The 11,072-nt window shown below is 48.6% G+C and overlaps 1 protein-coding gene and 1 long non-coding RNA gene across 3 annotated transcripts in view; one reads left to right on the plus strand and one right to left on the minus strand.

Moving 5' to 3' along the window:
• HRAS (HRas proto-oncogene, GTPase) overlaps positions 1–11,072 on the minus strand; it is a 40,171-nt gene extending 29,099 nt beyond the window's left edge. The window contains exon 1 of one of the 2 annotated variants that reach the window (XM_041421172.1): positions 10,740–11,072. The gene's annotated coding sequence lies outside the window, so the exon portion shown is untranslated. The remainder of the gene's footprint in view (positions 1–10,739) is intronic. The other variant, XM_041421173.1, reaches the window with a different exon arrangement.
• The window catches only part of LOC121344867, a 4,705-nt gene continuing 3,612 nt past the window's right edge, over positions 9,980–11,072 (plus strand). Inside the window, exon 1 of the long non-coding RNA XR_005953892.1 lies at positions 9,980–10,222. This is a non-coding gene — a long non-coding RNA (uncharacterized LOC121344867). The remainder of the gene's footprint in view (positions 10,223–11,072) is intronic.

The following is an 11,072-nucleotide window of genomic DNA, read 5'->3' on the forward strand; positions in this document are numbered from 1 at the left end:
GCTACTTGGCCTCAGTATGAAAGGATGAACCAAGGACAAAACTGTTCCATTCATACTTTCTGCCTTCACTTGGTTAAAATACCCCTTCGTCCATAGCTGGGACAGGACTGGAGCTCTGTCCTAGGAGCACCTCTGAGAGGTGTTTAACTCAGTCTTCCAGTTGCTGTCTGGACACCATCCCTCTCCTCCACTCTTAGCCAGCAAGGAATCAAAGTGAAGGGTAGCTTCTTGACCAAAGGAAAATGAACACACTTACCAGATCAGACAGCCAAGGACAGACCACATTCAACAGTCTTTCCTCCTTTGTGTGCTACCCCAGCATGCTCAGTGCAGCTAGACAAGGTGCAGCACAGATATGTCCACAAGAGCCCATCATCCAGAGCCTCTCTATCATCAATGAGCAGAGACAGGCACAGTCTGTCTGATCTGTTTCAGGTATCCACCTGCATTATCATGAGGTAGAAGTGTTCACTTCCTCTGCTGCCTGTACAGGGGAACTGAGGGGCTGGGATGTTAGATGCCAACATCTGGACAGGGGAATTGCACCCTGATGTTCCCCATCTTGCACTTTACTGGTAAGCTTTTCAGAGAGAGACTATCTCACCCTGCGCCTAACACGAAAGCACTTCAGTCCCTAAGGCCCGAGGGTAACACTACACATCAAGTGGGAGATGAAGAGACCCAAGCCCTTAAGTGTTTACCATCAAGAAAACTTCACAACAACCTCCTTGTAATGATGTTCCAAGTGGATCCAAATAATTTTGGGGGATGGCTGAAGAGAAGGCAGAGCTGCAGGTCTCAGCCTGCCTCAGTGTTAGCAGGTGAAGAAAGGAGAACATCCCAGGCACCAAACACTTTATGCCATGAGAACCCAGAGAGCCTGCAAGGCTCACTTTGTGCCCATCAGGAGATGCCCCATGACAGGCAGGGAGGGATGAACACATGCAGCAGGACTAGGTCAAGGACATGGGAGAGGACTGCCATTTCTTCTAGCAGAAAGGCTTGGGATTTACAGGCCAGACTCTTCTTTTCATGACTTCTGATATACAATTCTTTGGGGCAGGCAACAAAGGAGCTTGCTGCAGACAACTGCAAAATAAGGAGTCTAGGGGAAGGAAGTCAAAGCAGATTGTGCACATTAAGTGGAGCTATCATGCTGCTGGGCTGGCCAGGGGAGAGATGGAGGAGGCATTCTGAGATCTGTGAAGCCATCAACCTTTGTGCTACAGAAAACAACAAAATCAAGCTCAGACAGGGATTGCAGGCAGAATAACTTCCCTGATAACATGATGTATGGGGGATAACTTGCTACAAAGGGCTCTCAAATCAAATAGGGGTGGAAAAAGCAAGCATGGAAGAGACTGCTCAACATTAACCCATGGGGGGACTGAACTGAAGGGTTCAGAAGAAAATGAGAAGTTTGAGCTCCCTGAAAGCGTGACTTACTGTTGGCAAAGCTTTTTCTTCTACCCCAGCATTCAGTCATCACCAAGCTCACAGGCTCCTACCTCAGATTTTAAACATTATCTCTTTGCATTCCAATCCCAACAGTATTTGCTCCCAATGCCCCAGGACAGCAAGCCATGCTGAGAAAGTGTTACTGCTGGTTGTCCACCTCCCAGCAGCAGCTGCCAGTCACATCCCATTTCCACAACACAATTCATTTGATTATTTTGATCTGTTCAGGTGGTAGCGTTCTTTTTCTTTTTCTCCTCCTCTGGGATTTCTTCTGTAATTGCTCTAAGCTGCAAATTGAATAAACTAATTCCAGGCGCAGAGACTTTGAAAAAAAGGAGATGAAAACCTGAACTGACCTGAGAGATGCTGCACTGCCCACCAGCCCAGCCACTGCAGTCAAGAGAGTTCAACCAACTTCAGTTGAACCTGAACAAGACCTCACAACCCTGCTGCAATGCAATTGCAGGGCTTGCCAAAAAAAGCATGTACTTAGTAGCATGCTCTAAGAAAGCTCAGCCCTCTCCTAGGCACTCAGCTTCCCACCTCTTTACAAGGAGCACACTTGAGATAAGCAACTCTATACATCTTTTTTTTTTTTTTAAACTGTACATCTTCTGTACTCAGGAGGGCTTTCCTTAGCCTTCTCAAGAGCATCCTTGTTTTCCCTTTCCAAGGCAATTGCTTTGTTTTTACTTTAAAACAGTAGAAATTTCAAGCCAGCTTTCACAGCTCAGTTTGCATCCATGGATTGGTGACTACAAAATCTAACTAGCTGCCCTGTACAAATCCCCAGCCAGGGACCTGTACCTTATGGGCTGTAATCCTCCACCATTTCATCTCTAAAGCTGGCTAGTACCAGAGGCTCTTCCTTACCACCTCCCTCACAGAATCATCACCAAAACCTCCCTTCTTGCCACAGCAAGGACTCAGCAACAACTGCCCTGTTTAGAATATTTGAACAGGCTACAGCCCCATTAGAATCAAAGGAGGAAGACAAACCTAAATCCCAGGAATTACACCTCTGCATGGGCGGTTTCATCTCAGCAGCTTCCCTTTGCTCACCTTCCATCCTGAACAGGTTTATCATCCACTCTATGGCTGCTCTGAATTACCCCAGAGGTGAGCATATTTCAGCAACAAATTAAACTGTCACAATACATTCCTTTCTACACTGTTTTTTAAAACACGTGAGCCCTGGCTGCCAGAGATTTGTTTTGGAAAGATTAGATTAGGTGCCTCGGAAACTGCTTTGTAAAAAAAAGTAAAAGGTTTTTGCTTCTTGAAGAAACCCACTTTTTTATTTTTTTACCCTCTGAGAAGTTTGTTTTATTTTTTAGCCTCAACAATTTGGTGAATTAACTACATCTTGTTTTTTAGATCTTTCCACAAAAAGTGCCTCGGTGCAGATGACCAATAGGGAGATTGCTCATTTTGCAATCATCTGCCACCAACACAAATTAAGATACTACAGCCCTCTGATTTTTAAAACAATCCCCATCCAGGGGCCTCCAGCATTTCTATTCAATTGATCAAATCTTACTGTTTTGCCAACTCATAAGAAGACATTCAGTTTTACCAGGGGATGTCTATCCATTTCTTTGGACACAAGCCCCACTTACAGCCTGGAAGACTGACATGCAAAGGACTCCCATCCCAGCCTCCACTCACATCACTTCTAAGACCAGACATCTAAAAGAGTAAAATAAGTCAAGACAGCCTTGCTTGAAACGATAAAAGGAAACAAACCCCCACCTTCTCAGGGTTGACTGTGATAAGAAAACACTTCTCTCATCAGAAAATCAGCTTAGCAACATGTCAATAACTAGGTGCTGAATCTTTTGACACTCATCAGTTACCAAAGGAAATGGGAAGCTGACCTTGCAGTCAAAGTGCCAGACTAGGACAACAATTTCTGTTCTCAGCTCTGCTCTAGGCTCCTCCTATTAATGTGAATTTTCATTCCCCAGTTCCCAGCTGTAAAAACAAGGGGTTCTAATAATAATGTGTCGCCTTGCCCAGTGGGTGCCCCAGCTATTGGCACTGGCAGATGCTCGGCAACTTTTCACTTTTTAGCGGATACAAGGGGCAGCCGAGCCTGGGCACTTCATAGATTGGAAGAGGGTGGCTGCTTGAAACACACCCCACAGAGGAAGAGGAACAGCAGGGGTATAAACTGACGTCTACTGAACATAGACTGATGTGTTCATCCTACAAAGAATGTGATGCAGAGGACATCTTGTCAGGCCCCTGATAACCAGGTGCAATTGTGGGGATGACTATACTTTGCTCATGAATCAGAGATTTCCACCCTCATCCATCTACCTCCCTGCTTTGCCACAGACCTGGTGAGACCCTGCATATGTCCCTCTGACTATGAGCCACAGCAGTACATAGTCTTGTTCCTGTGGAAAAGCAGAGGCTGAAGCACTTTTCCAGGTCTAGATCTGACTCTCTCACACCTCTGTTTCCTACCTCCACTGCGGTCATGGTAGTAATTTCTGTCCAGAGCATACGTTTTGAGAATCAATACCTTGATATTTGGAAATTATAGGGACCACCAGCATAGCTACAGAGCCATCAGCTGCAACTGAGTACCGCAGAATGGAGGAGATGCAGCTGTACTCTTAGGAGGAGACAGAGCAGATCTGACTCTCTAAGACTTCAGTACCACCACACACCCCAGGAGAACGATGAGGCAGAAAGTGAAGCAGGGATTTGCGTGCACCTCCTCATCCATCAGCAGCTACACTGACTGCCAGATGGGAGGTGACACCACCAACCAGCACAGCGATGTCCTCCCCCTGCCTAGCCCCCAGCACTTATCCTCACCCTGCCTCTCACATCAGTGGAGCAAGAAGCCAGCACATGCTTGTCAAAGCAGGTCAGGGAGCAGACCACTCGCACAAGGCTGCCTGTGTGGAAAGTGGGACAAGCCCTCCAGAAAAAGCCGACTGGCCTCTTACAATATCATGCAAATCAGGAAAAGGCCGGGAGAAATGAGACTGGGAGAAACCTTGCATGACCAAGGTTATATTGTAAGGTTATGTATTCATCCTCTGCACACACAAGGGGGGAAGCAGCAAGGGGTGTGCATGCACACACCAGACAGGAGGTACCTCCTGCTTTCACCAGCATTTGCTAGGTTTGCACTCTACAAAGCAGAGTTGTGCTGTTCACAGCACGAGTCTAGCAGAGTGGGACCCAAAAAAAGCCATTGCATCTACAGACAGAGATCCAAGGGGAGACAATGAAAAAAAATCACAGAATTAGCATACACACATGCCAGGAAAAGTCCCATTCAAGAAAGAGTGATGTTTTATTTACTTAACATAATCAACTACTGTTTTATCTATTTATCATACCAACTAAAGCCTGGTTTCTCGAGCTCAGCCTTTTCCTAGAGAATGAATTCCAGTCCCTCACATAACATTAAGCCCCTGACATCCAATGCAAAGCCATCAGCAGGGAAGGAGCATGGCTGCTACAATCACTACAGAAACAGAGGACCTAGTGCCACTTCAGGAATACTGCTCTGGCTCCTGAAGTGGCTATCTGCAGTGGGATGGAATCCATCATTTGCAGGCTCCAAATTTATACATTCAAGCTTATTCTATACACATGGTTTGAAGCAGGCTGACTAGAGCTGGATGTAAGCCACGGAATTGCTGAAGATAGCACGGACTGTCAGAGCGCTCAACGTGATCCTGGAGCAAGCCAACACGGTGGCTGCCTGTTACCCCAAAAAACTGCTGATGAACACAGCTCACTTCTCAGCAAGCCTCTAAACAAGATCCCAGCTTGCCTCAGGCACAAGCACTTGCTGGCCAGACTCTTTGGAGATTTTTCACGGCTTTGCCTTTCTGAGGGAATATGGCCCCATGCACTTCCACTTCCAGCCAGCCATGCCTTGGTTCAGCCCTGACCAGCAGGAGAGCCAACGCACCACCCTGCAAAGCAGCAGCCTCCACAATGCTTTTTTCCACTGAGCTCCTCCTCACTTCCCTCTCTGCAGAGCCTCACCCAGGGAGAACAGGGCAGCCTGGAGCAGCCTCCGCTGTGCACACCTGCATCCCTCATTTCACTCCTACTCCCTGGTTTTTTATATCTTGCTCCTCTTTTTCTCCCAGTAAGAGCACAACATCCTCTTCATTTCACAGGCCACAGCTTCTCCTTCACGTCTGCTGTTCTCTCAAGGATGCTAAACAAGTAGAAGATGTACAGGCATCTTCCCAGAGACATTGCAGCAATGTCTCTTTTTTGTATTCGTCAAGTTATTGCTCCCACACACACACATTTAAACTCAGCTCCACCAGCTCTTGAATTTAACTTGCATATAAGCAGTCTGATCTATAATGGATTCAGCTATGCAAAAGGAAAAATCCTCTTAAAGTTTGACCCACAGCACAGCACTATACAAGTACCTGGGCTGCCACTGTTTCTGCATTATCCGAGTGCCTCGCCCAGGGCATCCTACCCCTACAGCACATAGGCTGGATATTTGCTGGTAACTGCTAGGTCAGTATCTCTCCTAAAGAAAAGTCCAGTCAGATAAGCAACCAGCTTAGCCAAGATCATATGGGGGGCCAGGACTCCTCCATTCACAATCCTGTGGCTTTTAACCACAAAGTCAACTTTCAGCACAGAGACCAGCTGTTCCAAGAGCCCACATTGCTGTCAGATGGGCACCAAAGGCAGGTCATACATTAAGACAGCAAGCACAGAAAGACTATTCTCTCTGCAGGCATTCAGGTCAGTTAGCACCACACAGAGGAAGCTATAGAACCATACCCCACTGGTGAGAAATTGATAACAGGGTTTTGGTTTTACTGAGCTGGTCATTAAACAGTGCTGGTCCCACATTACAGAGAAATAGGTACTAACACACGGAATAAACCAGATCATCCTGAGGTATATTTACCTCTGGATATCTGTAATTATAAACCAAACATCGTCAGCTTCTCTCTCTCCCTGCAGTAAATAATTAACTGCAAAAGAATATTCCTCTTGGCTCCATCCTCCCCAATCAATTCTGCTTTGCTACAACGTGTCGCCTGGATTGCTCACTGTATCAGTGCACCTGAGTGCTCCCCAAACCCCGTCAGAAGAGGAGAGGTGGAGATGTTCACCTCAGTACAGCACAGACCTTTCCTTCAGGGTACAAGGGGGCATCGTGGCATAACTCCCAGTACTTCAAGCAGTCAGCTATGACATACACAGCTTAGCTCATGCACTGCTGCAACATCACTGCAACCATCAGCAGAGGCGAATCACACACTCTGAGCACTCCCATCACACCCCTCTGGACTGCCTGAGCTTTATTGCCAAGGCAGAGCAAATTTCCTCCCCTGAAAAACAAGGTTTTCTATTCCTTTCATTGTTTTTGAATTATCCTCCCCACCCCTAGATCTCATCCAGAGGTAAAAAAAAACAACAACAAACCAAACCACAAAACAAACCAAGTCTTCTTTATAACAGAAACTTCATTTCTTAAGATACTTTCATTTTTGAATACTAGATCAAAGTTGAATATTGTGACTGCTCAGTCATGCACTATAACCTGCACAATGACCTGTTCACCTCTTGCCACCTACCCTCATCAACCTGAATTTCATACAGACTCTGCAAGTAATAGGTAAACCAGAAAACATCCAAGCACTTGTTCCTTTTGCCCTACTGAAAGACACCTCCTGGCTGTAAACCCAGTGGGGAGGAAGGATGATGCCAGGAGGAAAGAAAAACTGCCTGGCAGGGGGGCTGGGTTTGGTCAGACAGCAGATGGAAGCACGTTGCATACAGATACACAACCAGGGAACAACACAAGGGCTGCCATAAGAAAGCTGGCTGCTTTCTTAAGATACAAAGTCAAATCACTTTTGAAAGAGGCATAAGGAGAACACAAGCAAAAATGAGAGCTGGGGAAAACCTCCAGAACTGCCGGAACACCCTTCCTGCAACAGCCAGAAAACACGGGGAGAGGCAGAGAAGCATTACCACCAGCAAACATCTTCATACTCAGACACAGTCTGGGTTCAGTTTTACATTTTTATGGGTTTAAACACATACCAGATTTAGTTGAGCTGACTATGAAGTGTTCAATAAAAAATTCCACCAGGAAGGTAGAGAAAAAGAGGAAAAAAGGCTAATTTAGACTCAAAAAGCATGGAAAGAGAGCTTCAAGAAAGAGTCAGAAGAAAAAATGGAAGGAAAACCGTGAGACTTTAAAAGAGATAAATGAAACAGATACCAGGGACAGTTCAGGAAAAAATCAACCACGCAAAAATGGAATGAAAACTGGAAGAGAAAGATAAGAGAACAAGGAACATGCCATGACAGATCAGCTGAACAGAAGTTAGCAAATAGATAATTTATTTAATCTCATCCCTATTTGTCAAATAATTTGTTTGACTAACACTATTTTGTGGTCTTCAGCCAGGTATAGAGCTGATCAAATATCATGTCATTAATATATTATTAGATTAGTACAAGTAAAATTCAGATACATTCACCATTTTTATCTGCTGCTCAATAAGTTCTGGGTCTAAGTTTAGAGTTCAAAAATGTTGAAATAGAAAGCTGGGGATAAATTACAATTAAAGATTACTTGAAGCACAACCATTTTGCTTTTCCTAGACTGACAAAAATACAGTATACTATATAACTCATCTTGAGAGACAGAAGAGAATCATCACCCACCCACAAGGAATCCCTCTCTATAGGCAGCACTTTTTGTCTTGATTTTATTTTGTTGAATGTTTCCCCCAACTTTTCTACTCCATAAAGGTTTTTCATCTTAAGAAAATCTGATGAGCTCCAAGGACAGCCTAATAGAAAGGCAAATTTGGGGTGCACTGGTAGCAGGAGGGAAGGCAGTGGGAGCCATATCCAGGCTGGAAGCAAATGCTTATGTTTGAGCTGAGCTTTGCTCCTCTTAATGGGAAGGGAAGCCAGGTGAAAGATGGACAAGGATGCCTCAGGATCTCTACTCTTACAGGGGAAAGTCTCCCACATTATCAGCAGCCTTCTCCAAACCTCCCTGGGAGAGCCAGGAAACAAAAAGGTCACTTGGCAATTTTTCAGCCTGTTTTTATTCCTTTCCCCCAAGACAATAGCAAGGTCCCCTTGCGAATCGTCAGACCATGGGGTGAAAGCCATCAAAGGCAGGGCATCTCCACAGGCGTGGCGGCAGGGCTGCCAGGGAGCCCTGGGGAGCACAACCAGGCTCAGTAACGAAATCATGGCCATGGCTTTCCAGGCCAGCATCAGAGGAGCACGAGGCTACTCCCACTGCTGTTCTACCTTCACCACTGGCAGCAGCCAAGAAACAAACTCACCACAGGAGAGAACCACAACAAGGGCAGCTCCCTGGGGCCGGAAAAGTGTCCCTCAGGTCATAAGTCCTGTTTAAATATCTCAGCAATATCCCAAACTGAGAAAATTATTGCTAATTACAAGATCATTTTTATGTAAACATGAAGGGTATTACCACGCATACTTCATCTCTTTTTAATTAAAAGAAGTAAGAGGTTCGCTGAGATAAAAAAAAGACATGCTGACAGCTCCCACCCAAAAGCAGACTTTTCTGCAGTGATAACACCCATCAGCTTCCAGACCCACCGAGAAGACTGAACAGGGAAATCAATCAGCATCAGCCTCCCCAGTGCTGAAATGAAGCAGTTGGCACATTATTAATCACACAGGAAAAACGTTTTACATGGAGAAGGAAAGGACCAGACACACAGAGGGGTGAGACACATGGATTCAGACATGGCTGCCTTAAAAACACTTGGGAAAATCACACAAATCGCCAGCTGTAGAACTAAAATACTTCAGAGCTGTGAAGGATAAACATATCAGCAATTCTGACTACAGCAACTCTTTAGCTGAGCACATACCAAACCTCATGTGTTTTCCTCCATTCAAAACCAGTTCCTGCTCCAAGCTGCACATCCTACCCATGCCAGCCAGACTGAAGTATATCCTGAGACAGCCTTACCAGGAGTTCCTACCCTTTCTGCATTTCAAAGACCTACCCAGGAGCAACTTGCACATTACAGGCTACAAGAGACATGACCATCCAACTTAGGACACTGAAATAGTCAACGGCTTGACTTGCCATGCAATGGCTTAACAAGCCATTCCTTCTGCACAGTCCTGTTTCCATCTGTCCTAAGCATTTCTCCAGCAGCTCCGGAGTTCGTCAGTCCACTTTGACTTCTCATCATCTGTCTCCAGGCTCGCTCCACTGCTTGAGGCAATTTAAAACACATTCCCACTCAGGACTTGCATGGGCCAAGCGAGCCATCAGATGCACCTTCCCTTGGGGTGAAGACTCTGCAGCCCCGGACGCCGCACACCCTTTGCAGGGCAGCAGGGTGCAGGAAGCCTCGGCGCGCCGCAGAGCCCCGGCGGCGAGCGTCCCTAGCAGGGAGGGAGGGAGGGAGAGGGAGGTGTCACCAGCTCCGCAGAGCCGCATGCTCGCGGAACGGGGGACCTCGCTCACTTGCTCGCAGCTGCACACAAATACCTGCACCTCCGCCACCTGCCTACCCCCTCCGCGCCTCGCTCCGGGCCTGGCGACGCCCGGCACCGCCATGGAGCTGGCCTCTCCTGGGGGGTGCCAGAGACCAGCAGGGACCTGCTTTGGCAAAGAGTGCGGAGTCCGGTGCTCCCCCTTTGAAGAACCACAGAAGCAGTGTGAGGGATGCGAGGCGATGACGGAAGACGGGTGCAGTGGGCTGCAAACTGGGGGTGCGAAGAAGAGGAGGTGAACACGGCTGCAGCTAAGGGACACAGAGGGGAGCGGGAGTGCAAGGGAGGGAAGGAAAAAGGACTGCAGCTTGGGAGGAGGAGAACAGGAGGAGTGCAGAGTGGGTGCAGAAGGAGGGCAGGGGATGGAGGGCAGAGAGAATGGAGTGCAAAGGGGGTACAGAGGCTGCGGCTCGGTGGCACCCCACCACCCTCCCACCCCGGCGGCCTGCCGGGGCTCGGGCGGGCAGGCAGCGCCCAGGCAGCAGAGTCATGGCGCGGCCAGGCGAGCAGGTGGGTGGCCGCCACCGCCCACCGGCCCGAGGGTCCGTCCCTTTTCACCGCCGCCCCGGGCACGACGGGGAGAGCCCCAGCACAGCGGGGGTACGAACTTGGCGGCGGGGGGAAGAGCCCCGCTAACAGGTGGCGGCGGCGCTGCCGACCCGTCCCCGCCGAGCCGGTGGGCGCTGCCCCTGCGCGACGGCGCGTCCCACCCACCGCGACCCAGCGCCAGCCCGCTCCCGGCGGTCACTCACCGGCTCGCCCACCCCGCCGGCCGGGATGCGAGTCCTGGAGAGCGGAGCGCGGAAGTTTAAAGCCGGGTAACAGTATTCGCTTTTGCCCTTCCAACGTAGGAAAAACCAAACTAGACGAGGCGCCCCCCCAGGCGGGAGAAACCCCGCTCCGCTCCTCCCCGCCGGGGGCTTCAGCCGCGCGTCGGCCCGGCGGCGAGGGGAAGTTTCCACCGCCGTGGTGGAGGCGCCCCCGGCGTGCCGCGCCCGCCCCGCATTGGCACGGGGCGCCGGGGCGCTGTGCCGCCGCCGCGCCCGGACAATGTGCGTGCGGGGGAGAACGGGAGCGGAGCGGGA

This window comes from Onychostruthus taczanowskii, unplaced genomic scaffold, assembly GCF_017590055.1.
Source record: "Onychostruthus taczanowskii isolate IOZ18803 unplaced genomic scaffold, ASM1759005v1 scaffold69, whole genome shotgun sequence".
In the NCBI taxonomy this organism is placed as follows: Eukaryota; Metazoa; Chordata; class Aves; order Passeriformes; family Passeridae; genus Onychostruthus; species Onychostruthus taczanowskii.